This window comes from Papio anubis, chromosome 6, assembly GCF_008728515.1.
Source record: "Papio anubis isolate 15944 chromosome 6, Panubis1.0, whole genome shotgun sequence".
Lineage (NCBI taxonomy): Eukaryota > Metazoa > Chordata > Mammalia > Primates > Cercopithecidae > Papio > Papio anubis.
In genome coordinates, this window is record NC_044981.1 from 23206138 (window position 1) to 23233290 (window position 27153).

A 27153-nucleotide genomic window follows, 5' to 3' on the forward strand; every position below is an offset into this window, starting at 1 on the left:
TCCAGGCCCAGTTACACTTTTCATGCATGCTCTGCCATGCTCTTTCCTATTTCCATCTGGCTGAAATCCAGATGATCCCCCACCCCCGCCACACACACACACACACACACACACACACACAGACACACACAAATGGTGTCTTTGGAATGGACATACGACGAAAATGAAGCCACAAGATAGAAGGAGCCCACTTGAAGGAGAGCCATTCAACCCGGAACATACCTTAGAATACAGGGAAATTAAAAAGATTTTTATTTGGTTTAGTCACTGACATTTTGAGATTTACCTCTTATAAGACACCAAGCCTTCCTTACAACACACATTGTTATTATTATTTCTCCCATTTTACAGATGAGAAATTGGCACTCAGAAAGGTTAGGTAACTTGCTTAGATTCTCTTGGGGAAACCAAGATTGTAACCCAGGCAATCTGACTCCATACCCTAAATACTTACCCATTATACTAAACTGCAACTTAACTAATTATGTTCTTCTTAGATTTGACGTTAGTTTCACTTCTGGCTAAAACTAGGTGGGTAATGATACTATACAAAATATTCCCTACTATATTCTTTAGAACAAATAAGCTTCCTTGAGCCAAGGAAAATTTCAAGCATCAGTTGGGAGTTACAAAAAGGATGCTAATTTTCATTTTTATACCTTTGTCGCTGTAGAGTACTCTGTAGTGCTGAATGTTTGTATTAGTTTTAGGTTTGGGAGCATATCCTAATATTCAGTCTTACCAACTAAAGGCTGGAGCTTGACATTAGTTTCAAGTAAATGCAATGTTAGTATTCCCCATGAACAGTCAGCTCTACTGTCGAGAAAGCTGTATACATTTGTGAGTTAGAATAGGAAAAAAAAAGTGAACCAACCAATTTACCAGCCAACAAAGAAAAAATTACAAAAATTCATGAAGGTGGCATTTTTATCCTTATTCTGAGGTTCAGTAGTTTTGATGGGGAGATTCAACTCTAAAAATAAACATGTTGGAGTAGGTTTCTAAACCGTAGTAATAAAGATAACATAGGTGAGATTGCACGTCAAGGTGGAAGGCCAGAGAGTACTTGGGTAGAGATATTAAATTTCAAGAGATACGTAATTTCAAACTTCTTGGTCTTGGCTAGGGAAGATGATTGCATGCCAAACTCTCTACAAACATAAGGGCACTCCCTCGTGCCTCTCCTTCACCCAACCTACTTCTGAATCTCTGCAGTTTATTTATTTTTCTACAATGGTATTTTCCCTGCCATATTATACAAGTCCCTTGATGACTGGGGAACTGCTTTTATGGGTATTTTTATCTCTTACATTGTCTGATGTGGTTTGTTTGCTCAGAATAAGCTGTTCAATAAACATCTCCTAAATCAATGAATATCTTAATGGTCTCTAATGTGAAATGGGATTTAATTCACTGCTTGAGTCCCTCACCATAGATAGTACAGATAGCTAAAATATTTTAGGAATCTACTTTGGTAAGCTAAATATTAATCACTGCTTCCCATATAGCTGATTCTATGCCTAAAGGTTCATTTCAAGTCCATAAAGCATACTAATTATTCATGGCATGCAAAAATAAAAACCTATACTTTTTAACCATTAAGATTTCAAATAACTACAGAACAAAATGAAAGGTTGGAAAGGTTGGTATACCATCTCTGAAAGTAAAAGCTAACATAAAATGATTAACAAAAAAATATGAGTGCATGCAAAACTGGTTAAATCCAAGTAATAGTTGTAGACTAGTTAATTGTGCTGTGTCAATCAATTTCTTGGTTTGGTAATGCACTTTAGTATGTAAGTTACCATTGAGGGGAAGCTGGGTGACAGGCAGAAGGGACTTACTGCAACATTTTTGCAAATTCTTGTGAGTGTAGAATCCTTTCAAAATAGAAAGTTGCAAAAAGTAGGATACAACTCTTATAGTGATAGAAGACATGAGAAAATATGAGTACCTTTTAAATTTGTAATATTCATTTTGTTAACAAAGGATATTTGAGAAGTTTTGCATTGGGAATCAGTATTAAAGCCTCTTACATTTCTGGCTAATTTAGTTCAGTCTAGCCATTCTTTTAAATAACACGGAGTGTCAGGGATTATAAGAAAATATATTTTAGTAAGTACTTTTGGTTTTTGACTGCCAAATATTGTATTTATGTAAAAATAATTCATTTCTTCGGATTTTATGCAAACTATGTTGACTGTATAGCTTTCAAACTCATTTAATACTGAGAAATTTGATACTGTTTTTATTGTATTGACAGCAGAGTTTACTGCTTAATGTTTTAAATATGTTCTCACTGATTAAGGCATTAGAGATTACTGCCATCTCAATGATAATGTTAGAATCTTATGTTTTTAATACAATCCATTGAAACGGTATTATACACAGAGTTTAAATTAACCAAATAAAATCTTTCATACAAAGACACATACACATAGACATACATATACTGATATGCTCACAGATACAATTATCTCAAGAACTTAGATGCATCCAATGAGGAAAAGCAACTTCTATTTCATTCTAGAATTCTCACGTAAGCTATTTCATCTTTTTGCTTATAATTTCATTTGCTTAGATATATCCAGGCCACATTCTTACAAACTTTAGTGACATTCTGAGGACTATATTAAATAGGATATCCTTCCATAACTAGATTTTAAAGACAGAAGAGACTTCAGAAAGAATAAAATCTAACTGGCTCCTTTTATAGAATGAGACAGAGGGTCAGCCATGCCAAGTGGTTTAGCTGCATGGTGTGGATTAAAAAACAGCATTCTGATTTTCAGAATAGTGTACATTTCACTGTCTGGTATTTCCTCATGAGAGACAATGTAGAAAATTCCAAATCTCAGAGATGAAAAGTTCTCTTTCAGATGATTTCTTCACATTAATTCTGTATATGAGTGGCCCAGTGTTGCCATTTATCAACATTGATACATGTTGTGTCTCACTTCTTCCCTTTCTGATTAATCAGACTACAGGGGAAAAAAAAAAAAAAAAGGAAAATACCTAGGACTTGCTTAGTCTAGAAACGTAGCAAGAAGAAGAAAGAGACTTGAGAATTATGTCAAGGTGCTTTTCTCCCCAGTGTCGTGGTTCATCTTGATGTGGAGAATTGCTCTGTCAAAAAGAATCTTCATGTAATTGTCAGGCCAGAAAACTGCAACAGGCATGTGTTGGCATTCTGTGATTGGTGAGCTATCTATTGCCACTTCAAAACTAATTGGCATCTAATTTAATTATTTTATTTAAAATGAATTATTTATTTAGTTATTTATTTTGAAGTCCTTTCTGGATGGCATTCCATATGCATTCAGTTTTGAAAAAGCAGAATTATAAACCTTTTTTAGTCTATAAAAATCTGTTCTGTTATTCTGAGCCTTGTTTTGTGACCATCCTCCTTTCCTATATTCTTTATCAGACACCATTATCCTCTATCATAAAAATCTCCTCATTACATACAATTTCCTTTATATTTGAGGAGGTACCCTTGACCCTTGCTAAGATTTAAGGGGCATTTTAGTTTTACCTACAACATGTTTTTCAAATTGTTTCTTAGTTTATTTGTTAGTTTTGTTTTTTGATAACATTTAAATAAATAGTTATTCTAGTTTAATATGATGATTTTACAGGGCTGACTTTTGTCAAGTAATCTAATCTTTTTTCCTTATACAGAGGAATTATATCTTAACTTGGATGCTTTGAACTTGCCAGCATTAGTTAGAAATGAGAATATTATTTTTAATGTACTAAAAAAAAGAGAAGAGGCCTCAGTGACTACTTCCTCTTCCAGATAAATTCCCAAGCCAGGATTTCACAAAGATGATTTCCATGTAAAAATTAAAGAACCTTACTGTGAAGTAAATAATAATGAAGGTATGGGGGCAGGGGAGGGACATGACATCGGGTCTTTTTTTTTTTTTTTTTGAGATGGAGTCTCGCTCTGTTACCCAGACTTGAGTGCAGTGGTGCAATCTCGGCTCACTGCAACCTCTCCACCTCCCGGGTTCCCGCCATTCTCCTGACTCAGCCTCCTGAGTAGCTGGGACTACAGACTCCCGCTACCATTCCCAGCTAAGTTTTTTGTATTTTTAGTAGAGACAGGGTTTCACCATGTTAGTCAGGATGGTCTCCATCTCCTGACCTCGTGATCTGCCCGCCTCAGCTTTCCAAAGACATCTGGACCTTTTGAAAATAAATTAACCTCGCAAACTTCCAAGTAATAAACAAAGTCATTAGGTAAGTTTTCATTTGTCCCTGGATCCACAAAAGGTCCAGAATATGTTAGACAGTTGAAACTTTAAGCAAGGATAAGAAGCTAGAAACAATTTAAGAAACAGACAGCGGCTAAGATTTTCCTTGTTAGGAAGCATCTAATTTGATGCAGAAAAGAATTTGTTTAATAGTTTTCTGATGGAGAGTCAAACACTTTACTAGAGAATGCTGAGTGTCACATAGGGTAATACGTGTTCAATGCTAATGCATTAATATTTTCAGAAGTTGCACATTGCTTACCACAGGGGTAAAAAAAAAAAGTTAAATGAATGTGACAATTTGATATTTATAGCCATAAGCTCTTACATCATTAGGGACTATTACAAATAGGGCAAGAATACATACATGTACATAAGCTATACACTGTGTGTGGAACATTAGGATGATTTTTGCCTTAAATTGTCAGTATTTGATCTTGTTCAACAGGACATGGCTGATCTGTTCTTCTATTTTTCTTCTTTGACCCTCTTTTTCTTTTGATTTGTTTGGGTATTTTTGTTTGACCTTTCTTCTCCTTTCCCTATCCTTTTCTTTGCTGTGTACAGCCTTCTCCTAAGTTCCAGAGAGAGATATTACAAAAACCATCCGGACTGTTCTTACCTAGACATCATGGAAATCGGGCAGGGGGAATCTGAAAGACAGAACATTGACCCAAGAGAGACAAAATCTGAAGTTTTTATTTCTCATTCTGTATTTTTTATCTCTTTGGATTCTTTTTTATAGTTTCCATGTCTCTGCTGAAATTATCACTGAATTATCTGCTGAAATTATATAGGTTATTTACCTTTTTCACATGAGTGTTTCATCATAGTCAATTTAAAGTTCATATTTGGTAATCCCAAAATTCACACCTTTTCTTATTCAGCTACCATTGATTATTTCCTTTCTTAACTCTTGGTGACTTCTTATTGTTTTCTTTTGTGTTTTTGTTCTTAATTGTTTGCTGAATATTTTTATGAAAATACAATAGAAACTGAAGTAATTGATACCTATCTCCAGAAAAAACATGGCCTTTCTGTCAGTTTGCTAGAGTAGGGGCTGGGTCAATACACTTGGTAGTTGAGGTCTGGGATTTGTTAGAATTTAACTTAGTTCAACATTGTAGTCAAATGTCTTGAGGGTAGGTTTGACCTAGGATTTAACCCTCATTGAGGTTATCAAGAGCTGCCTGTGGTCCACAGAAGAGCTGCTTCCTTTCCAAACTGTGGGTGATCCCTTTCTACATCACCACTTGCTGCCACCATTTTGGATATCTGGAATGCTTTCTTTTCTCTCTAGTACTGCGTGCTGTGTTGAGGGTGATCTCTTTCAGCTCTTCCGAGCCACCCTCAGCCTTTGACCTCAGCTGTGGTTGCCCTACCATCTGTGAGGCTGGTATTGCCAGGAAAGGGGTATTTCTTATCAACCTCCTTAGCTGAAAGCACAAAGTACCTCAAAAGCTTTCTCTCAGCTCTCTTTCCCTGCTTCTGTATTTGGTGTGCTGATATTAGCACTCATTAAATATTTGAGACTGCCCAGGATTCATCTGGGTTCAAATCTGCCATGTCAGTCCACATATGACCACTAAAAGTCTAAGTGTTACACTCCTTTCTCCTGAATCCTGTCCATGGAAACTTTATTCCCACTCCCATCCATTTTAGGCAGCAATGAGAGAGGTCTAGAATTTTTTCCCCTCTTGTAAAGGCTTTGCCACTTTCTAGAGTTTAGTTCTTTTATGTTTGTGTGAGTCCTATTCTTTCTGGTAAGTTTTACAACTATGTTTATGTAACCTATCTGGTTTGTTTCAATTGTAAAGATGAAAGCAACAGTCTTTTGAGATATCAACATCTGAAACAGAAGAATGTATAATGATCTGTATACATTCTTTATAGCAACCTCCAGTACCTAATATGCAATGTTATAAAATAGGCACTCAATAAATGTTTGCTGAATAAATATGGATAAGAAAGCAAATTTATTCTCTTTTACACCAGAGTGCAGTAGAACTAGGAGCAAGGGATGAAATTATAGAGAAGTAAATTTGGATGAATATAAAAATGTATTGCGTAAGAAATATGGCTATCAAAAAGTTGTCAAGCCTTACTTCAGATGTAATAAATCACAAATTATTGAAAGAACTTAGATAAAGATTTTAGGGAATAAATAGAGGTCTATGAACCACATGAATGCTTCTTGTTAGATGATTAAATCTTTGTAACTCAGTGATTTTACATTATTGCAGTCAAAGCAAGATTTGTATTTGTAAACCATGTAAAATGGGCCAAATATTTTCACACGCTACTCATACACACAAAGAAAACGTAGCTTCTAAGTGTCTACAATGTCATTTTCTTTACCAGCTTCCACGCCGTAGGGCCACTGGGACAAAAACAAATAATAAATTTTGTGAACTTGCCCAATGCATAGTATCTTAATTTATGGGGAATTGATGAGTCTTTTGAATGATTTTGTCTCTCTTGTGTCTCAATCTTTCAGATTCCCCCTGCCTGATCTTCTCCATGATGTCTAGGTGAGAACAGTCAGGATGGTCCTCTTAGTATCTCTCTCTGGTTCCTTGTCTGATGAGGTTCCTGGATCTTACCTGGAGATCCAAGTCCTATCTAGCATTTGGGGTATTTTTTGGCAGGAACTAGACACCACTATTCTACCACCAGCCTTAGGTAATGAAGTGCCGCATACTATTACCTCTTTGTCTGTATTCACAACCTTCTTCTGGTCTATCAGCCTTTTCCACCTTCCTCTAGACCCTGTGCAGACCCTAGGAAGCCAAAGAACCCAGAGACTCATCCTCAAGCTAGTCTATTCCACCCATCCTTTATTTATTTGTTTGTTTGTTTTTGAACTGGCTTCTGGCAGGGCTTGACATATAGCCTTTGCAATGTATGTCATTACTGATCCCTCCCCCAGTTTGAAAGTGAGGACCGCATGTCCTATCCATCAGCCCTCAAACTCCATGTCCAGCTTTCTCCTTTCTCCATGTCCCAGCTTTCTCCTTGGGAGGAGGAATGGCCTCCTGTTATGTGGGAAATTACTTTGAGGCAATGGTTGCCTCTAAGTATACAACCAGACAAATTATACTCAAGTCATGGGAGCAGAAAGTCTCATAGCCTCAAAGTGAAATGAGCCAATCACATGGGTTACTTAATTTAAAACACAAAATGAGGAGCATAGGAAAAGAAATAGAGTAACTCACACTCACTGAATTCTAGGTTATCTGTAATATTCATAAATTCTATTTCTTTCTCTGTGGCATAAGCTTTCCACAATAATGGTGCAATTATGAGGACTGGAGTTTAGGTTTTACATGGGAGTCCAGCAGACGGAATGTGCCTGGGACCAACACAAATACTCACATACTCATTGCATCAGAGAGACCCAGGGGTAGGTATAGCTGGCCGTATCTCAGAACTATAGTTTATCCGTGACTGTTGAGTGGCCACAGGTTTTTATTTGAGTGTCTCATGAAAAGAACATTTAAATTAAGAATCTCTACCACCAATGGGTTTCTGACATAAGACTTCATGCATATTAAATGATCCATAAGCCTCGTATATTTGGTGCATCATGAATATTTAGTTTTCACTTTGTACTTCCATCCCTTTCTATCTTTGTTAGCACACCTATATTACAATTATTTTATATTTGTTTCACATAGCAAGGATACATGATTAAGAAAAAATGTAAATGTCTATTCAGTATTTTTAAAACATTACCTCAATCATACAGGTAATGATTAATATTCTATCATTTTATGTTTTCAGAAACAAAGAAATGATTTATTCAATTGATAATTATGAGTCTGCTCTGTGTCATACGCTATAGCGGATATGTGAAATGCAACCATGAACTAGACTGTTTCTTAACTCTTGTTTTATGACCTTTAAGTAGTATTGGTACTAACAGAGATATTCCACAGTTACAGATGACGCACTGAATTGAACTGATACCTTAAACTTTGCTAAATATTACAATATACTTTTAAACAGAAATCAGACATACTTTTGGTTCTCAAGGCGCTTACAAAATAGCTAATGTATAAAAAAGGCAGATTCTTTTATTCATCCATTCTGAAAAATATAATCAGGAATTGCATTTATGATTTGTAAGAAAGCACTCATTTGAATTCTGAATGAATTCTTGGGTTACACTGTATTGGAGAAGTGTGGATCTGGGATATCCACGTCAAGAAGAAAATTCTTAGATATTTTTAAACAGGCAAAATATTATCATGATAACCATAATATTAAAGCATTCACCTTCCAACAAACAAGTTATTCCTCTTTAACTGTATGTGCAAATTTTGGAGATAAAGTGGTGCCTAAGAAGTCAATTAATTTATCTGCAAACAAAAAAAAGAGAGGAAGAAAGAGAGGGAAAGGTAGGGAAGAAAGGAAGGAAGTAGGGAAGGTCGTCAGGAAGGAGGAAAAATGGAAGGAAGGAAAGCAAGGACGGGAGAGAGAGAAAGAGAAATACATGTCTGAGATAACACATAGCTGGGGAGAATGCATAAATTACTAGAAATGGCCATATTCCAAGACAGGAAACATCTGATTAACTTACCAGATGCACTGCTTTGATTACCTGCTTTATGTGCTAATCTGGATAAATTCTTTCTCTCTCTTTTACCTACACCTACTTGACTGAGACTGGATAAATACTTGATCAATATTTATAGACTACAGTGTTGACCCCCTCCTTCTGATTTTGCTTGCTATCTTTTTGCACTAGCATATTTCCTAGGAAGTCACATTTTTCCATTTATAGATTATTTCCATGAAGTGCAATGGTTGTAACTCTCCTAATGATAAATATTGTGGTGCCTCGATCTTTTCAAATAAACAGTTTCAATTTGCAACACACTTCTTAACTTCTACATGTGTATTAACTTCTATAGCCATCATCAATACATCATTATTGGATGAAAACAGACCAGTTGGATGTTGTCTCTTTTCTTCTCATCAGTTTTTGGGTGCTCTTGGATTTGTCAGCTCTCCTGAACTATTTCTGTTTTTTCCAGATTCCCTGGAATGCCAGCTGCTTACAGAAGTCTGTTGTGTTTAAAGAGAGCATAATCAAGATTTTATTGCATGTTGGTGTGGACTTTCTGTCTGCTGCTCCATTTATAAAGCCATTACGCTAGTACATTCTGTGTTTTAACCAAACATTGCCAATACTTACACAGATGTTCTATAGTTACACAGATGACCCACTACATTTAACTGATAGTTTAAGCTTCGCTAAGTATTACAATCTGCTCTGAAATGGACAAAAGAGATAACTGAGTAACTAATAGACAGCTCTTTGGTTTGTATGATAGTAGCCCATGTTGAGCGTAGGCAAACTAACCAGCCCTTCATAGTTTAGATATACTCAGAAGCATATGATTTCACTTCCAGTATAACTGTATGCTTTTCCTAATAATTTTTGGCTCATCTGGCTCATAATTCAATTGATATAATTTAGATAGTTGCCCCCTCCAAATCTCATGAATTGAAATCCCCAAAGTTGAAGGTGGGTGCCTGGTGGGAGGTTTTTGGATCATGGGGGCATATCCCTCAGGAATGGCTTGGGCTATCCCCTTGGTAGTAATGAGAGGTGAAGCCCGCTGGGCTTCTGGGTCAAGTGGGGACTTGGGGAACTTTTCTGTCTAGCTAAAGGATTGTAAATGCACCAATCAGCACTCTGTGTCTAGCTAAAGGTTTGTAAACGTACCAATCAGCACTCTGTAAAAACAGACCAATCAGCTCTCTGTAAAATGAACCAATCAGCAGGATGTGGGTGGAGCCAAATAAGGGAATAAAAGCTGGTCACCCGAGCAAGCAGCTGCAACCCGCTAGGGTCCCCTTCCACCCTGTGGAAACTTTGTTCTTTTGCTCTTCAAAATAAATCTTGCTGCTGCTCACTCTTTGGGTGTGTACTTCCTTTATGAGCTGTAACACTCACCGCGAAGGTCTGCAGCTTCACTCCTGAAGGCAGCAAGACCACGAACCCACTGGGAGGAATGAACAATTCCGGATGCACCACCTTTAAAAGCTGTAACACTCACTGCGAAGATCTGCGGCTTCACTCCTGAAGTCAGTGAGACCACGAACCCACCAGAAGGAAGAAACTCCAGACACACCTAAACATCTGAAGGAACAAACTCCAGACACACCATCTTTAAGAACTGTAACACTCACCACGAGGGTCCGTGGCTTCATTCTTGAAGTCAGCGAGAGCAAGAACCCACTGGAAGGAACCAATTCTGGACACAGTGAGTGATCTCTCACTCTGAGTTCATATAAGATCCTGATCATTTAAAAGTGTTTGACACCTCCTGTGCCTCTCTTTCTCCCTTGCTCCTGCTTGTGCCTTGTGATGTGTCTGCTCCCTTTTTACCTTCCACCATGAATAAAAGCTCCCTGAGGCCTCCTCAGAAGCCAAGCAAATGCCTGTGCCATGATTCCTGCAGCCTGCAGAATCGTGAACCAATTTAACCTGTTTTCCTTATAAATTACCCAGGCTCAGGTATTTCTTTCTAGCAATGCAAGAGTGGTCTAAAACAATGAAAGAGTTTAGAACAGTAACATAAAAGCCACTAAAAAATTTAGTGGTTGACCAGTTAGATGTGTTCATTTTTTAGAAAGTTCTGCCTTCACTGAGATAATACATGGAAAGAATGCAGCATTCAATATTTATGCTCACTTCTGATAATTATTGTGTAGTCATATATAGTTCTATAGTAATCCCAAAGTGAGACGCTAAGCAATGAGACACAGGGTCTTCACATATGTAAATCCCGGTTTAAGCTGGGGTACTAGAATTGCTTATATATATCACATGTAGGCAGAGGAAGCTCCTGGATATTATAAAATGTAAATCCTCTCTTAAGAAAACAACTGACATGAAGCTTTTGTATCTGTGGATCATGCTGTCAAGATTTTAGTGTTCTAATAACCCAATTCTAATAAGTTCTTATGATTTATTCAATAAGGACTAATTTTTTTTATATAATCACTACCTTCATGGCTAATACAGTAGAATAAGTATCCCAGTTAATTATACAATTCTACATAGAGATATTATGTAGCTCTCGTCTTTGAATAACCAAAAAGAATTTCTTTTTAAATCACAATTCCTTCTTAAAGAGATCACTGTTATAAAAATTATTTTTATTTTGTAGGCTGAAAAATCTCTCTTTAAAATTTGCCAGAAAAATATGTATAGTCTCTCTTCAAGTAGGTAAGAGTCATTTTTAATTATCAAGAATAGTCACACAGTTTTTTGTTTTGTTTTGTTTTTTAAAGGAATAGTCATACAGATAAAGTAACAGCTATGGGTTCCATTTTGTCCACGGAATTATGTCATGGATGCAGATTAGGAATTTAATGCTGAATTATTCTGTATTAGTATCACTCCACTTTATTTCCCTGAGAATATCTATATATAATCTTATTTTTCTTTTAAGACGGTGCACTTTTATGATTGTTCAAAGCAGTTAAGTGCCCTGCTGTGCTTATTTCTTAGCTAATTTTGAACATATCTACTAAAATAAATAAAAATATGTATTTTTACATTGATTTATCTGACAGGAATGAGATCATGACACATAAATATTGTTAGGGTGAGATGCATGTTTGGGCCATGGGCCAATAAGTTATTTAGCCTATAATTTATATAACTTGGAGTGTTGGTACCACATGAAAAAGTAAAGTAATTGTGAAACTTTTGTGATTGGGATTTATGTGGTTTTGTTGTTGTTGTTACTGTTGTCATTATTCTACCTTCTCTTTTTCCCAGGACCATACGCCTAACATGCTATCTGGACTAATTTTTATTTATTCATTTAGTCAATCAACATCTAATGTGCTCCACTATGTTAAGCACTATAGGAAGCATCAGAAACCTCGATTGGTAAATTCTGTAGAAATGTTTGGAAATTAATAGATGATTGAAAAATAACTTCAGTAAGTTAAACCATTAAATTGTTTTTGTTTGTAATCGGTGGGAGAGAAGCTCTTTGGAGTTATGCTTAAGGATTTCTGCTCTCTGCTATGTAAGAGATGAAGAATGGATCAGCCATGGAATCTTCTCTGGCTCTGTGCTGCTTTAATTCATCAATATGTGTACTGTTAGGAGTGTTTTAATTTTTAAAAAATTATTTGATATATAATACATACAGAAGAATATGTAAGTATATGAGCAATGATGCATTAAACAGTGCCTATAACAACTGTAAATCTACCTACAAACCTGCCACCAGATTTGTAATTAGAACATTATTTGTACATAGAACTGTTCTCAACATTACATGTTGTTTTATATTCCATAGTTTATGTAACTAATTCCTTGTTGACACACAGGTAAGGTAGTTTCTGACCTTTGCCATTTTACACCAAATAATAATATTCATTTATTTTAAAATTCCTATTACTTTTTTTGACTAAACAGTTTAATTTTATGGTATGTAAATTATATCTTTATAAAGTTGTTAAGAAATAAAACATGAGAAACAAGGTTAAATCAAGATTAGTAATACAAGAGTTCAACTTTTCCATAGCTTATTTAAATTTCCATATGCAAAATCTATGGATGACTGAGAGAATATGTTTGAAATCTCCAACTATTGTGGTGGGGTTTTAAATTGATCTGTATAATTCTATGAAATTTTTATTTATGAATTTGAAAGCCATTTTTAGGTGTATATATGTGTGTATATATATATATTTGGACCTATGGAGTATTTTGTCATTAGTTGGTGACTCTATCCTAAGAAAAATTTTGTTTTAAAGTCTATATTTTCTGATATAAATCAGGTTCTCCTGACTTTTCTTTTGACTAGGATTTATTTACATATTTATATGTGTATATTTGTATATATATTATATATTTCATATTGTTTAACAATCATACTTATGTTTTAAATGTATCTCTTATAAATAACATAGAGCAGAATTCATTAATCCAATCTCAATCTTGAAATAATTATATATGATTATTCAAAAATTTAACTAGTCTTAATTAACTGTTTTTGTGTCTTTCTTCTGGTCTGCTTTTCTTGTTTTTCTCTCTCTCCTGCATTTTTTAAATTGACTTTATGGTTATTTACCTCTTTCCAGGTTTGATTCCTTTTCCTCCCTGTACTCCACTAATACATCAGATAAGCATTCTATTTTTTAGTCTTTTCTATTTGTTCTTGAAAACTTGCTCTATTTCCTAAGCTATACATACTAACTAGCACCTACAATTAATCTAATCTCAAACACCTCACCCCATCACTCCCACCATAAATAAATATAAAAATTTTCTAACATTTACGCTCATCACCTCTCAATTTATAAGCCATTTTCATCTAGGTTAATGTTCTCATTTTGGTGGGAGTCCAACCTAACCATTTTACAGTTACTTTTTGTTTAGTTTAACACACATTTCTAATTTATTTGCTGATTATTTCTTCTTTTATTCCTTTTGCCTTGGCCAGTGTTTCATTTTTGTTAATGCACTTTATTTAAAAGCAATTTTTGTAAAAACACTTTGGTCATAATAAACTCTCAGTTTTGGATTTACCTTAGAATGTCTTATTTGTTGTTATCTTGCTTTAAAGACAGTACACAATGTATTCCTGTTTGTCCACACAGAGTCTATATTAAATTCACTCATCTGTTTAGTATTAGTGAAGTCGCTCTGCGATTTTGTTTTCACTGTCCTTTCTGCTAGCTGCTTATAAATTCTCCATATTAAACTTGTATGCATTTTGAATATTGTAAGATTTCAGAAAACTGTTTCTTTACTGTAGCTTATGTTCCCTTGCTACAGAATATATGTTTCATAAAATAGGGAGGTAATTTTGGAAGTCAATTCTTATTTTTAAATAAAACAAATGTTTAATTCCATAACAATCTAATAGGAATGTATAGATGTTGTATGTAACTTATTCTCTTATAATATTTACTATTTTGTCATCTTATTCAAAGAATATTAACTGACCAAATGACATATAGCATGAGAGGTATAGCTCTTGGTCTATATAGGCACTAAAATTTTGAGAGTTCACCATAAAACAATTAAGAATCATTTTGAGACTAGAATGAATAATCTGTTATAACTATTAATAATAGAAACAGGTGTCTGCTAAGAATTGATCAGCATGAAGATTCTTTCCTTCCTGAGTCCAGAACCACTTGAAATTTTTTTTCACAGAATTTTTTTTATTCTTAGGTTTAAGTGAGACTAACATTTTTACTATAGATTTGTGGTCAAGAGAATTTTTGTACCCTCCTTACCAAGCCCAAATCTTCAGTCAAACCAAACCAAGAAAACTTTGGGCCGGGCGTGGTGGCTCACGCCTGTAATCCTAGCACTTTGGGAGGCTGAGGCGGGCGGATCATGAGGTCAGGAGATCAAGACCATCCTGACTAACATGGTGAAACCCCGTTTCTACTAGAAATACAAAAAAAAAAAAAAATTAACTGGGCATGGTGGCGAGTGCCTGTAGTTCCAGCTACTCAGGAGGCTGAGGCAGGAGAATGGTGTGAACCTGGGAGGCAGAGCTTGCAGTGAGTCGAGATCGGGCCACTGCACTCCAGCCTGGGTGACAGAGCAAGACTCCATCTCAAAAAAAAAAAAAAAAAAAAAAAAAAAACTTTGACCCAAATGAAGAGTTCTGTCTTTTAATTTTATTTCTGTAATGAAAAGAGAGCCCCCATCATCCTCTCTCTCATAATAAAAGGTGCAAAGCTGGAAGAGATGTTAAAAATCATCTAGTCTAAATCTCTCATTCTTCTGGGAGGACAATCAGCCCAAATGGTGATATGAATGAGGGACAGGAGGTGAAGTCCAACTAACTTGCTGGTGGGCCAAGAACAGAGCCCATTCCTGTTATGACACAAGCCTGCTTCTATTCTCCCAGGAGCCATGGAGCAACCAGTAGTCTTGACTTATTAGTGGATGAAAAATAGCTAACATTTACCATGTTCTTGAATTCTCAGAATACTCAGATGAGGTACATACTATTATTATTCTGATTCTGCAGATAGGCAAATTGAGGCACAGAAGGGTTAACTCACACAATGCTACAACAGTTTGTGAGTGGCATGACAACAAACCCATTAGTCAGATCAGGAAACTGAGCTCTCCGTTAAACCCTAATACTGCCACTGTGTGCAGTATTTGATACAACCGGAGGTACTTTTGAAGACAAAGTTTTGGTTTGTAAATTAAATGAGTACTGATTTTGTCATAAAGTTTTCTCCTTCCAGTTATTAACGAATAAGCATGACAGAAATAAAAGCAAGCTTTAGACCTCCCTCTGTTTTGGAAAGGTTCTAAAGAAGAATTAAGTAGATGAAAGTTGCGATTTCATCCAGTTGGCTGGATTGAGAAAAACCTAACTGCTTGACAATATAGCCCACGGATGAGAGTCAGCTGGAAATGCACAAATGTGGGCCAAAAAATAATGATAGAAAAGAATAAGAAAAAAAGGAAAATTCTCCACACAAAAGCCCTGGGGTTGGGGGCCGAGAGACAAATGCCCTCTCTGTGGATATCTTTGACTTTGAGACATGACTCTACTCCCTGGAATAGAATCTAATCCCATAAGGAAAGTTTATTCATATTTGCTTTCAATTCACTAAAAACAGGTGCCACAAGTTTCAGTGAGTTTTAAAAATTACATTTAAAAATTGCATTCTTACCGAAGAACATGTTAAGATACACTGGTGAATCTGAGAGATAATTATTATTAGTAGTAGTACTTTTTTTGAGACAGTCTCTGTCTGTGACTCAGGCTGGAGTACAGTGGCGTGATCCTAGCTCACTGCAACCTCCAGCTCCTGGGTTCAGGCGATTCTTCTGCCTCAGCCTCCCAAGTGACTGGGATTACAGGCACATGCCACTATGCCTAATTTTTGTAATTTTAGTAGAGACGGGATTTTGCCATGTTGTCCAGGCTGGTCTCCAACTCCTGGCCTCAAGTGATCCACCCACCTCAGCCTCTCAAAGTGCTGGGATTATAGGCATGAGCCACCACACCCAGGCCAAGAGATGAATCTTATATCAATTTTCACTACATTTGCAATAGGCATACTGTAAATTCACTACATTAAAGTGCTTAAGATAAATTACTAAATTTTGGGTAAAACAAGAAAATTCTACCATTATTTCCGCCCAGACTACTCCTGTCGGCAAATTAGGGTATAGTAAAATCAAGGTGTTTGACTGGAGCAGGGGTCTCAAACTTGGGGCCCAAATCAAATCCACCCACAAAGATGCTTATTAGGTCTGCAAGAGTTTCTGTTGTTGTTGCTGGTGGTGTTCTGTTTCAGTTCAGTTTGATTTGTCCTTAGGCAGACTGGATGTTTCAGTTGACTATAGGTACTACCACTGTCAAGCGCTTTGTATTTTCTGCCACTCGGGCCCCTAATGATACCTGGATTTCCTACCCTCTGGCTAGCTGTGGGATCTGGTCAAAAGAATGATGATAAGGGCACTGTAACTCTATAAAATGTATAGAAGAAACCCACCCAATTAAATTTAACCACCACAATGAAGGAGGTAGATGAAATCATTGGCTCCAATTATTCATCCCTCCCAGTAAACATGTCCTCCTCCAGGAAATGTTGACCTCCCTCTGTGAGTGGAGTGTACTTCTCTGCCTCCTGTGTTTGGTTTGGGCACATAATTTGCTGTCATTAATAGCATGAGGCAGTCTTGATGGACTGCGGATTCTAAGCCTGAGCCTCAAGCAGCTTTGCAAGATTTTCTTGCTCTCTTGTACCTAAGATATCACTATGAATCACTATGATAAAATGATAATGTTAGTGAGCTGATCATTAGTGTCAGGAGGAGGTAGTATACAAATTGTACATGTGTACATGTAGATTTTTTTAAAAAGTTCACATGTTCAAATTCACTAGAAAACATTGCAAACAAAATTTCCAAAAGGAAATACTTGGCATATAATATTCAAAATTTAAAAATACTGTATGCCCAGTGTAGTTAGGTTTTGGAGGGAAAGGTAAAGGTACAGTGCTAATATACATTTTTGTAGGAGTCTAGATTGCCTTCACTTTTCTGGGAAACAATTTGAATACAGTATCAAAAGCCTTAAAAATATTCATAAAAGCCGGGCACAGTGGCTTATGCCTGTAATCCCAGCACTTTGGGAGGCCAAGGCAGGTGGATCACAAGTTCAGGAGTTCAAAACCAGCCTGGCCAAGATGGTGAAACCCCGTCTCTACCAAAATTACAAAAATCAGCTGGGCGCAGTGGTGCACACCTGTAATCCCAGCTACTTGGGAGGCTGAGACAGCAAATTGCTTGAAACCAGGAGGCAGAGTTTGCAATGAGCCTAGATCGCGCCACTGCACTCCAGCCTAGGTGACAGAGTGAGACTCCATCTCAAAAAAAAAAAAATATATATATATATATATACACACACACACACACATACACACATATAAGATTTTTTGCCCAACAATTCTACATGGAGAAATATTTCCCAAAAATATGACTGCACAGAACCCACAGCACACAAAGCTTTATTATAGCTTTGTTTATAATAGCAAAACATTAAAAACAGCAATAGAAAATTGATTTTTAAGTGATGAGCTAAAAACATAATTGAATTTTATAAAATTATTAGGAATACTTTTTATAGAGGTACATGTACTGACTTAAAAAGAAGTAGTTAGAAATAAGTAGTTAAACACAAGAAAAGGAAAGTTACAAAATAACACCTGGAGTATGATCTTACTTTTGGGCAAAAGTGTTAAAATACATTATAAAAGTTAGAAATCTGTACTGCAAAATGTAAAACAGGTGATATACATTTTATTTATGCTTCCCTGCAGTTTCTAATTTGTATGTGTTGCTTATATAATTAAAAATTCAATAATAAAAGCATTAAACAGATAATTCAATATTTTAGCATACTCATGGTACAGAATAGCCTCCTTTATAGCTATAAGTTGAATCATGGATTTTGTTTCTAAACTTTTCCCCTATCTCCAGACTCTCTCCTGGTGACTACGCACTCCTGATCCTACTGCTGCTTTATATTTGACCTCAATAGTCATGAGTTCCTTGGCTCTTGGTTTCCCTGACAGTGTCACTGCCAAAACATAAGAAGATAGAAAAGATAATGTGAATTTTATAAATTTAACATTATAATCACAATAAAAGTTTCACTTCTCATTTTTGTCTAAATGCTCATATACAAACTTTTCTAATTTATTCATATTATTCTTGCCATAATTTCAAAGAGATTATGAGAAGCCTTCGAATGATCATGAATGTAACAATCCAGTAAGTCCTCAATGTCATAGACAGGTTATTGAAAACTGCAACTTTAAATGACACAACATAAAACAGTGAATTTTACTATAGGCTAATTGATATAAATAAGAGTTAGGTTCCTATGGCAGATTTCTGGTCATTTTTAAAGACCCAGAACACTTTTAATATTAAACATTGAGGTATGAGCTATACATACATTTAATGAAGATGAATAAAAACAAGTAAGATAATGATTTGCCTAGTTTGTAATTAGTGGTGAATCAGTTAGTTACTGCAGTCATAGTCCTGTGGATTAAGTCACGGAATTAATGTTTGCAAAGTAAAAGCTGGAAGGTGTACCACCTACCACTAGGCAGTTAAAAAACAATCACAAATATTGTAGGATTGCTGAGTGCTAATGTACTACATCATTTTGCCTTTGTACGATTATTATATACTTCATGAATTTTTATTTCACAAATGATTTGTCTTCATTCACTCATTCATTCATTTTCCAAGGGCTTATTACAATTTAAGGTTGCGGGTGACAGGAGCCTTTCCCCACAGCTCAGGAGCGGGGCAGGAACCAGCACTGGCCAGGCTGTCATCCCATGGCAGGGCACACTCATACACCCCTGCACTCACTCACACTGGGACCCTCTAGACATGCCAGTTCCCCTAACATGCATAAATTTGGGATGTGGGAGGAAACCGCAGGAACCAGAGAAACCTACTTAGACATGCAAACTCCACACTGATGGACAATGGCCCAGGCCGGAAATAAATACTTTTCTCATCAACGAAGTAAGGAAACTACATTGGACAAAAAGACGTTATTTGAGGATCTGCAGTAAACAATTGACAGTTGTAATCACTATGATACTGCTCATACTTCTTATTGCCTATTGTTATCATTAAGAGATGAAAGTAGGCAATCTGACTTTGCTAATGATCTTGAACATAAAGAAGTTAATTTCACAATTATATTTGAAAACAATCACAAATCTGGTGGGATCACTGAGTATAGCTTTTGTAGCACATCATTTAGATGCATCTGGTCAGAAGTTTTTTAGCCTTATCCACCCCACCATTGCAAAGAATGTTAAGTTAGAGCACAAGAGCAAATCAAACCTGAGTTCAGTAATTTTCTCACTGTTCTTCCCTGCTGGGAAGTGCAATCAATGTCCAATCTGCTGCCATAACTACATGTGTAGCCAATTCGGCTCAGTGCCTTGATAAATATAGAATTTTACTTTATTTTGATTAGGTTTTTTTTGTAATTATCTTTTGGTTAGAACTCCATCAGTTTCTCATCTTTTCTTTAAAAGTGTTCATATTTTCTTACATTGCCCAGCCAACAAATGGATTTCTTTTAACAGAAACTCTGAGTCATTGAGCTTAGAAACAGTTTCCTTTCTGCTAGTTTAAGGAATCAAAGTACAAATTGAATGTGGGGTTTATTTGATGACTTTAGCTTGGTTTTATTTTTTGATTAGTTCTCAGTTAAATACACTTCAAATATAGAAAATAACTCCAAAGAACCTAGAAAATGATTTCTGAGTCTCCTTAGAAATATCATTATTTCCCTTTTTTAGCCACCAAAACAAATATAAATAAAAGTCTATGATACGTAGGAATAAGTACATTTAGGGGACTCAGATTTTCTATACTAATTAATAATGTAGATGTAGGCATTTACCTAAGAAGTATTACTGAAAACTTCAATGTTTATTTATAGGAATATAAGTTTAAGAGAACAGCATGCAAGTATTTAGTATATTTTTAAGAATTGTTGGGAAGTATAAATCAGATCATCAGATCATTTAAGAAGGTATTAGATATAACTAGACTTCAATGGATTCAATGTATTTTTCCAGTCCAGAAAGGGACTTTTTTCTTTCAAACTAGAATTGTTATTGTGCATCAGATGATTTTATTTTGCCAATAAAATGCCATTATTTTACTCATTCTAGTCATATGACCATCACCACTTAACTAGCTAGGTGACTTTTGAGTTATTGACATCTACAATTCTATGCTTCCAACATGAAAGAGGTTAAATATAACTTCATTTATTCGTTCATCCAGATATTTATTTATTCTTCCCTTCATTCAACAGCTATGTGAGAGCCTAGTTCATGACAGGTCCTGAAAATATAAAAAGGAACAAGACAGACAACCAATTGTTGCCTTCCTGCCTTGTCTGCCTTCAGAAAACTTAACTACTGGTGGGGAAATACAATCCTGAGAACAACTGTAAAACAGTGAAATGGTAGGAGTGAAACATAGTCCCATGGGAGCACTGAGGAGGGGCAACTGACCCAAACGGTCCATGGAAGTCTTCCCAGAGAGGCTTTATTTACGACTTGAAGTATTAGTTATGAGACATAAATAGGAACTCTTATGAACACTTCTAATAGCTCTTCTGAAATTATTATCTCTGTATGGACCAGGACAAGCTAAGTGAACAGGATCATACAGTAAAAGAGATGTGAACATGTTTGCAGAAGTGGCTAAAATTAATCTGAAGTACTGCTAAGGGGAAAGGTAATGTCGTTAACACACATCAATTCCTTCTACCTTTTCTCTCCTTCAGTCTATACCTTTAGACTATATTTGACCCTAGGGGTTTATGTCTGAACCTAAAAATACATTCTTTGAGATTAGTAGAAGACCAAAATTGACAGTTTTCTAGAAGGTAAACTGATAATATTCAACATGTTTATACATATGATCCCATACATCCCTTCTAAGAGTTAATCCTTAACAGGTACTCATACATATAAACAGTAATTTCCACTCAATAATACTTATTGTAATAGCAAGTTTAGGTAGAAAACTTAACAATGGGAGAATAAGAATGAGTATTCAGGATTGATATGGTTTTGCTTGGTGTCCCTATGCGAATCTCATCTTGAATTGTAACTCCCACATGTTGAGGGAAAGAGGTGACTGGAACATAGAGGTGATTTCCCTCATACTGTTTTCATTATAGTGAGTGAGTTCTCACAGGATCTGATGGCGTTGTAAGGCAGTTTTCCCCCCTCTTGCTCGCTCTCTCATCTGCTGCTATGTAAGATGTGTCTGCTTCCCCTTCTGCTATAATGGTAAGTTTCCTGAGGCCTCCCCAGTCATGCAGGAGTCAACTAAACTTCTTTTCTTTATAAATTACGTAGTCTCAGGTACTTCTTTATAGCAGCGTGAAAATTAATCCAAGGATACACAGCGTTAAAAAATTTTATGCTCAGAAAAAAAATAATAGTGAAAAAATGTACTCCATATATTCTTTTGCAAGATACAAAATAGAATAACATAAAGCTTTTCTACATTGAGTTTGTATTACTTTAATACTAAAAATCCTCTTTTTGTGTTCTATTTTATTTAATTTTCAAACACATATGCAACATTTGCACCAGGCTATTCTCTATATTTGGGGGCTCAATCCACCTCCCTAATATTCTAATCTATCAAAGTACTTTATGGTATATTATTAAGTCTACCTCATGAGATTGAGAAAAAATGAGCTAAAGTGGTAGCTCCTAAACTGGCAGAAATCTATAGAATTAGAAAAAAAGTTAATATTTACTGAGTATTCCCTGGAAGATACAATGTTCAGCAATTTACATCTATTACCTTGTTTAATCCCTTGCAAAATCAATCACAGGTCCATGAGCAAGGTGATATGAGTTCTCTTTTTCTGTTGAACAAGCTCAGGTTCAAAGATGTCAAGTGACTTTTCCAAGGTCAGGCAGCATGTCTGCGCCAGGGCTGGAGTTTAAAACCAGGGTGTGTGAATCTGCAACCTGAGCTGTTATAAAGCAAGCATTATGATGCTACCCATCTTCATTATGAAGAAACTGAAGTTATTCATCAGGAAGAAACTAAGCGATCACATCTAACACATAATCTAATCAAGCTGCTGCTGATTTTCAAATCTATGTGTTCTGATGATAAATTGTACGTGCTTTTCCACAACATTATTTCTATATGCTTGAGATACAAAGTCCTTTCAGTTACTCGCAATGACGCATATAGATGGGTTTTCAAAAATAAGCAAAGTGCAAGGGAGAGCCTAAAAGAAACAATGTTCTGATGATTTCCCCATCATCTTCCTAATTCCTTACTTCTACAAGTAAATATGCTCTGTGGCTGGTTAGGCCTGAGACTCTAAGGCTTGATTTCAACAATTTGGGCTTAATGCAAGTCCTTTCTTTATTTCCTCTTTATACCCTTATCTGCTGTGCCATCTTCACACTACAGGGTGATGCCATGTTGGGCTCCAGATCTTCCTCACTCTCAAAATCCTTGAGATTTGAGAATCTCAAATTGGTCAAACGTGAGCAATTTAAAAAACATGTATCTTGCCTGATTTGATAACAAGCAAGACAAATGGATTTTTAAACGAATAAAAAACGTACAAAAATCCCAAATAGCATCTTATCTAGTTAATTAGAATGGCAATAGTAACAACAAAAACATTACCTGTCAATGTCTCAATGATCTTCTTCCTCAGTTCACCTGGAAAACAAAACTTTCACATAAAAAGGTGACAACAACATACTATAACTGGTAAATAAAAATAATGGCTTTCTTCCACTTCGGCTGAAACGGGGCCATCCACAACTATATCATCACTCAGGTGGAAACCAGTCATGGTTCAGCCTGCATTAGTGTCATGATATTATGATTGTGATTCACTCAATGGCTTGCTGCAGATAGCTAGTCCTATAAATAAGCCCCCTCATTTAGAATGCCACAGAAAGTGCTCAGACAACTGGCAAAGGCAACATAAATATTGATCATCAGCGTAATAATTGTAATTTATATTGGCACAAAGTCTACCTCCTTAGGACCCATTTAAATAGCTCTGAATATTTCTCTCTAATTTGTCCTAATTCAAATATAGATGTGACAGGGGTATATGAAAAATAAATTAAAAGTATAAACACAATTTCTGTTTGAGGAGGAAGATGATATCTTGCTTTTTAGGGAACAAGCTGATTTTATAGTACTTTATAAAACTACTTGTCAGTATTTATAATGCTGCAGTAGGCACCATGATAGTAACAAATTATTTTCATTTTCTCATTCAAGCATGTATGGTTATTATTCTTTTTTATTTCACTCTGTTCATCTGTGGTTTGAAACTTAAATCTATTTTACTTATCAATATTGTGCAAAACAAACTTTTTCTTTCTTATGATTCACTCATCCCAAATTTCAAAACAAACTTCAAAATGGCATTTTAAAAAAGCTGTACACAGATTTCTAAATAGAGATTATGCTATATAAATGCCATACAAATATTTCTCTGTCTAGTCTCTGCCTTTGGATCTGCTCATCTACATAGTTAAAATTTATCTTTCTTTCCCAGAGCATTCTCATCATAATATAAACATGCTCCAACATTCCCCATCATGAGACAAACCAACCAACCTGGTCCCTGGCATCTTCCTCCTAAAGGTCAATTCTCTATTCACAGACAATTTCTGAACTCATTTCTTCACCTTCTATTCTCTCTTCCATGCATTCCCAGCTCCTCTTCTTTCTTTACCATACCAATGTTCTTTTTATGGTTATCAATGACCCCTAAAGTTAGCAATTAAAGTATACATTTCACTATAGTCACTGGACATAGCTTTTAGCAGCCTTTGCCATAGGGGTTAACCTCTAAGGAGGGGTAATGATACTACAGTGGCTTCTTTGACTTCTGAGAAAACACTTTCTTGGTTTTCCTCCTACCTCTCTGGCATTTCCTTCTCCATCTCCTTAACTAATGTCTTTTCTCAAAATGTTTCTGCATTGTTGTGCTGCCCCAAGTGTGCTAACATCTCCTCTTGCCTGTTGTATCTGCATGAACTCTTAAAACATCCCATTCTGCCCCCATAGCCTCAAAAACCACCTAAAGAGGCCTCTTCCTCCTAAATCGATATTTCCAGCTCTGATCTAGTCTCTGCATTCTAGATGCACTTGCTCAACTGTTCATATGCAACTCTACTTGGATGTCCTATAAACATCACAAACTTACTTATCATTTTCCAAGCTGAAATCTTGCATCTACCATCTCCCTAAATCTCTTCTGCCTCATTTCAGTAAGCAAAAACCATTTACTGAGTTTCCTCAAGCCAGAATTCTTCCCATGAATCTCCTTAGCAAGAGTGAAATGTATCTTCAACGTAAATCTCACGTTTTTCTACTGTTTCTGTTCCACTGTTACCATGCTAGTCCAACCCATCCCCCTCTCTTTCTGGAACTTCTGCAAATTCTACTATTGCTCATCCACTTTTAACCATAGCTTTCCCCTAATCTGTTATTCATGCAGCAACCACAGTGAGCTTTTTTAAGAACAAAATTCAGAACGTGCCATGTTCCATCTTAAATCCCTTTGATGGCTTCCCATATCCTTAAAATAAAACACAAAGTCGCAACAAGGGTCTTCAAAACCTGGCCTCTCACCTACCTTTCCTCCTCCATTTCGTACCATACTCTGAACTTTTCCTGACATCCTTTTGTGTCTGGAATAGGTTCCTTCCAGTGGGTTCTTGGTCTCGCTGACTTCAAGAATGAAGCCCGGGACACTCGCGGTGACTGTTACAGCTCTTAAAGATGCTGTGTCCAGAGTTTTTTCCTTCAGATGTTCAGATGGGTCCGGAGTTTCTTCCTTCCGGTGGGTTCGTGGTCTCGCTAACTTCAAGAATGAAGCCACAGACCTTGGCAGCGAGTGTTACAGCTCATAAAGGTCATGCAGACCCAAAGAGCAAGCAGCAGCAATATTTATTGTGAAGAGCAAAAGAACAAAGCTTCCACAGCCTCAAAGGGTACCCCAGCGGGTTGCTGCTGCCAGAGCGGGGGTGGGGGTGGGGGGGCAGTTTTCATTTCCTTATTTGGCCCTGCCCACATCCTGCTGATTGGTCCATTTTACAGAGCGCTGATTGGTCCATTTTACAGAGCACTGATTGGTCCATTTTACAGAGTGCCGATTGTCCGTTCTACAGAGTGTTGACTGGTGCATTTACAGTACTTTAGCTAGACACAGAGTGCTGATTGGTGCACTTACAATTCTTTAGCTAGACAGAAAAGTTCTCCAAGTCCCCACCAATCCAAAAGCTCAGTCAGCTTCACCTCTCACTTTTACACGAACTTCCTTTCTATAACTGAGTCTACCAAGACCTTTTCTGCTGAAGAGTCTGCTGCTGGTAACACCCTTCCCATGGAACTTTGCCTTCTTGTTGCAGATTACAAGTGACCTCCTTGCGGATGATGTCAATCACTAAGATGCCTAAAATACTCCATCTGCAAAACTCACCCACCCACCCAACTAGTCTCTAACATGTATTTCTGTTTATTTCCTTCGTATTACATCTTTTCTGTTCTGTAATTATCTATGTTTATGTGTTTAATTTTATATTAATCTTTACATACATAAATTAAACATACTAATTTATGGTGCATATTATGACCTCTGCCAGAGCAGGGACCTTGTCTGTCTTTTAACATTTTTTTCCCTACCACCTAAAAAAGTGCCTGGCACAGAGTAGATGCTCAATAAATATTCATTGAATGAACAATAAGGTTAATCTTATCACATTTTACTTAATCTTAATCTGTCCACTCACAAGTATTAAAGGAAAACTTATATGCAGTAGTTGGTAAGGAACTAATGGCAATGTATTAATCAGCTTCTAGAACAGGAGTCAGCAAACTCCAGCTGACAGGCCAAATCCTGCCTGTTGTCTGTTTTTGTAAATGAAGTTTTATTGGAACACAGCCATGACTATTCGTTGACAAATTGTATCTGGCTGTTTGGGGGCTCCAAAGCCATTGTTAAGTGGTTGCAATAGAGACTGTCCTCGCTTTTGAAGTCTACAATATTGACTTTCTGATCCTTTACAGAAAAAAATGTATTGACTTGTTCTCTAGGAGATCCTAGTGTGGTAATTGCTTCAATAGGAAATCTTCTTTAGTTGCATTTTCAAATCTAAAAGTTACACAAATATTTGAAGGACAGTCTAGTATATCCCACACAAAATCAAGATCAGTGTCTGTTCTCCATCTTGACCTCTCCATATTTACAGTGCTGAGTCCACAATCAGAAGATTCAGGTTTAGTTGAGACTCAACCATTAACATTTTAACCTTCAGCAAGTCCTTAAAATTTTTCAATTTCATTTTCATTATCTGTGAGATGAGAATAATAATATTTGCTTTAACTAATTGACCAAATTCTTGTTAGGAGAGGGTCAAGTGTTACACACTTGTGGCAACATTTTGGTTTTGACTCCATCAACAAAACTTTCTGAGGGCTTCTTAAGTAATACCACTCTTCTAAATTTTCCCTTTTACTCTGTTTCTCTTCTGGCAAAGGCTATTTAGAAGAAAGGTTATAAGCATGGATTCTGGAATTAGAATGTCTGTATTTAAATTGCAACTCTAGCATATTAGAGTTTTTGACCTTGATACATAACCTCTTCAAGTCTCAGATCCTTATTAGTAATAGATTTACCGTTATGATAAACCATAGCCAGGCCTTCTTTACTAAATCTCCAAGTAAACTCAATAATATACTGAAAACTAAAGCACTGAAGTACCTAAATTATGTAACATAAACTTTTGGGCTCAT

General features: G+C 36.2%; 1 long non-coding RNA gene across 5 annotated transcripts in view; it reads right to left on the reverse strand.

The window, feature by feature from the left end:
• LOC103883526 overlaps positions 1–24950 on the reverse strand; it is a 42422-nt gene extending 17472 nt beyond the window's left edge. Inside the window, exons 1-3 of one of the 5 annotated variants that reach the window (XR_004184236.1) lie at positions 24563–24950; positions 24042–24123; positions 23017–23052 (exon numbers count right to left, since the gene is read on the reverse strand). This is a non-coding gene — a long non-coding RNA (uncharacterized LOC103883526). Of the gene's footprint in view, positions 1–22167; positions 22985–23016; positions 23053–24041; positions 24124–24562 lie in introns of those variants that run through there. The other 4 variants (XR_004184237.1, XR_004184233.1, XR_004184235.1 and 1 more) reach the window with 4 other exon arrangements.
• Between the last annotated feature and the right edge of the window lie 2203 nt (positions 24951–27153).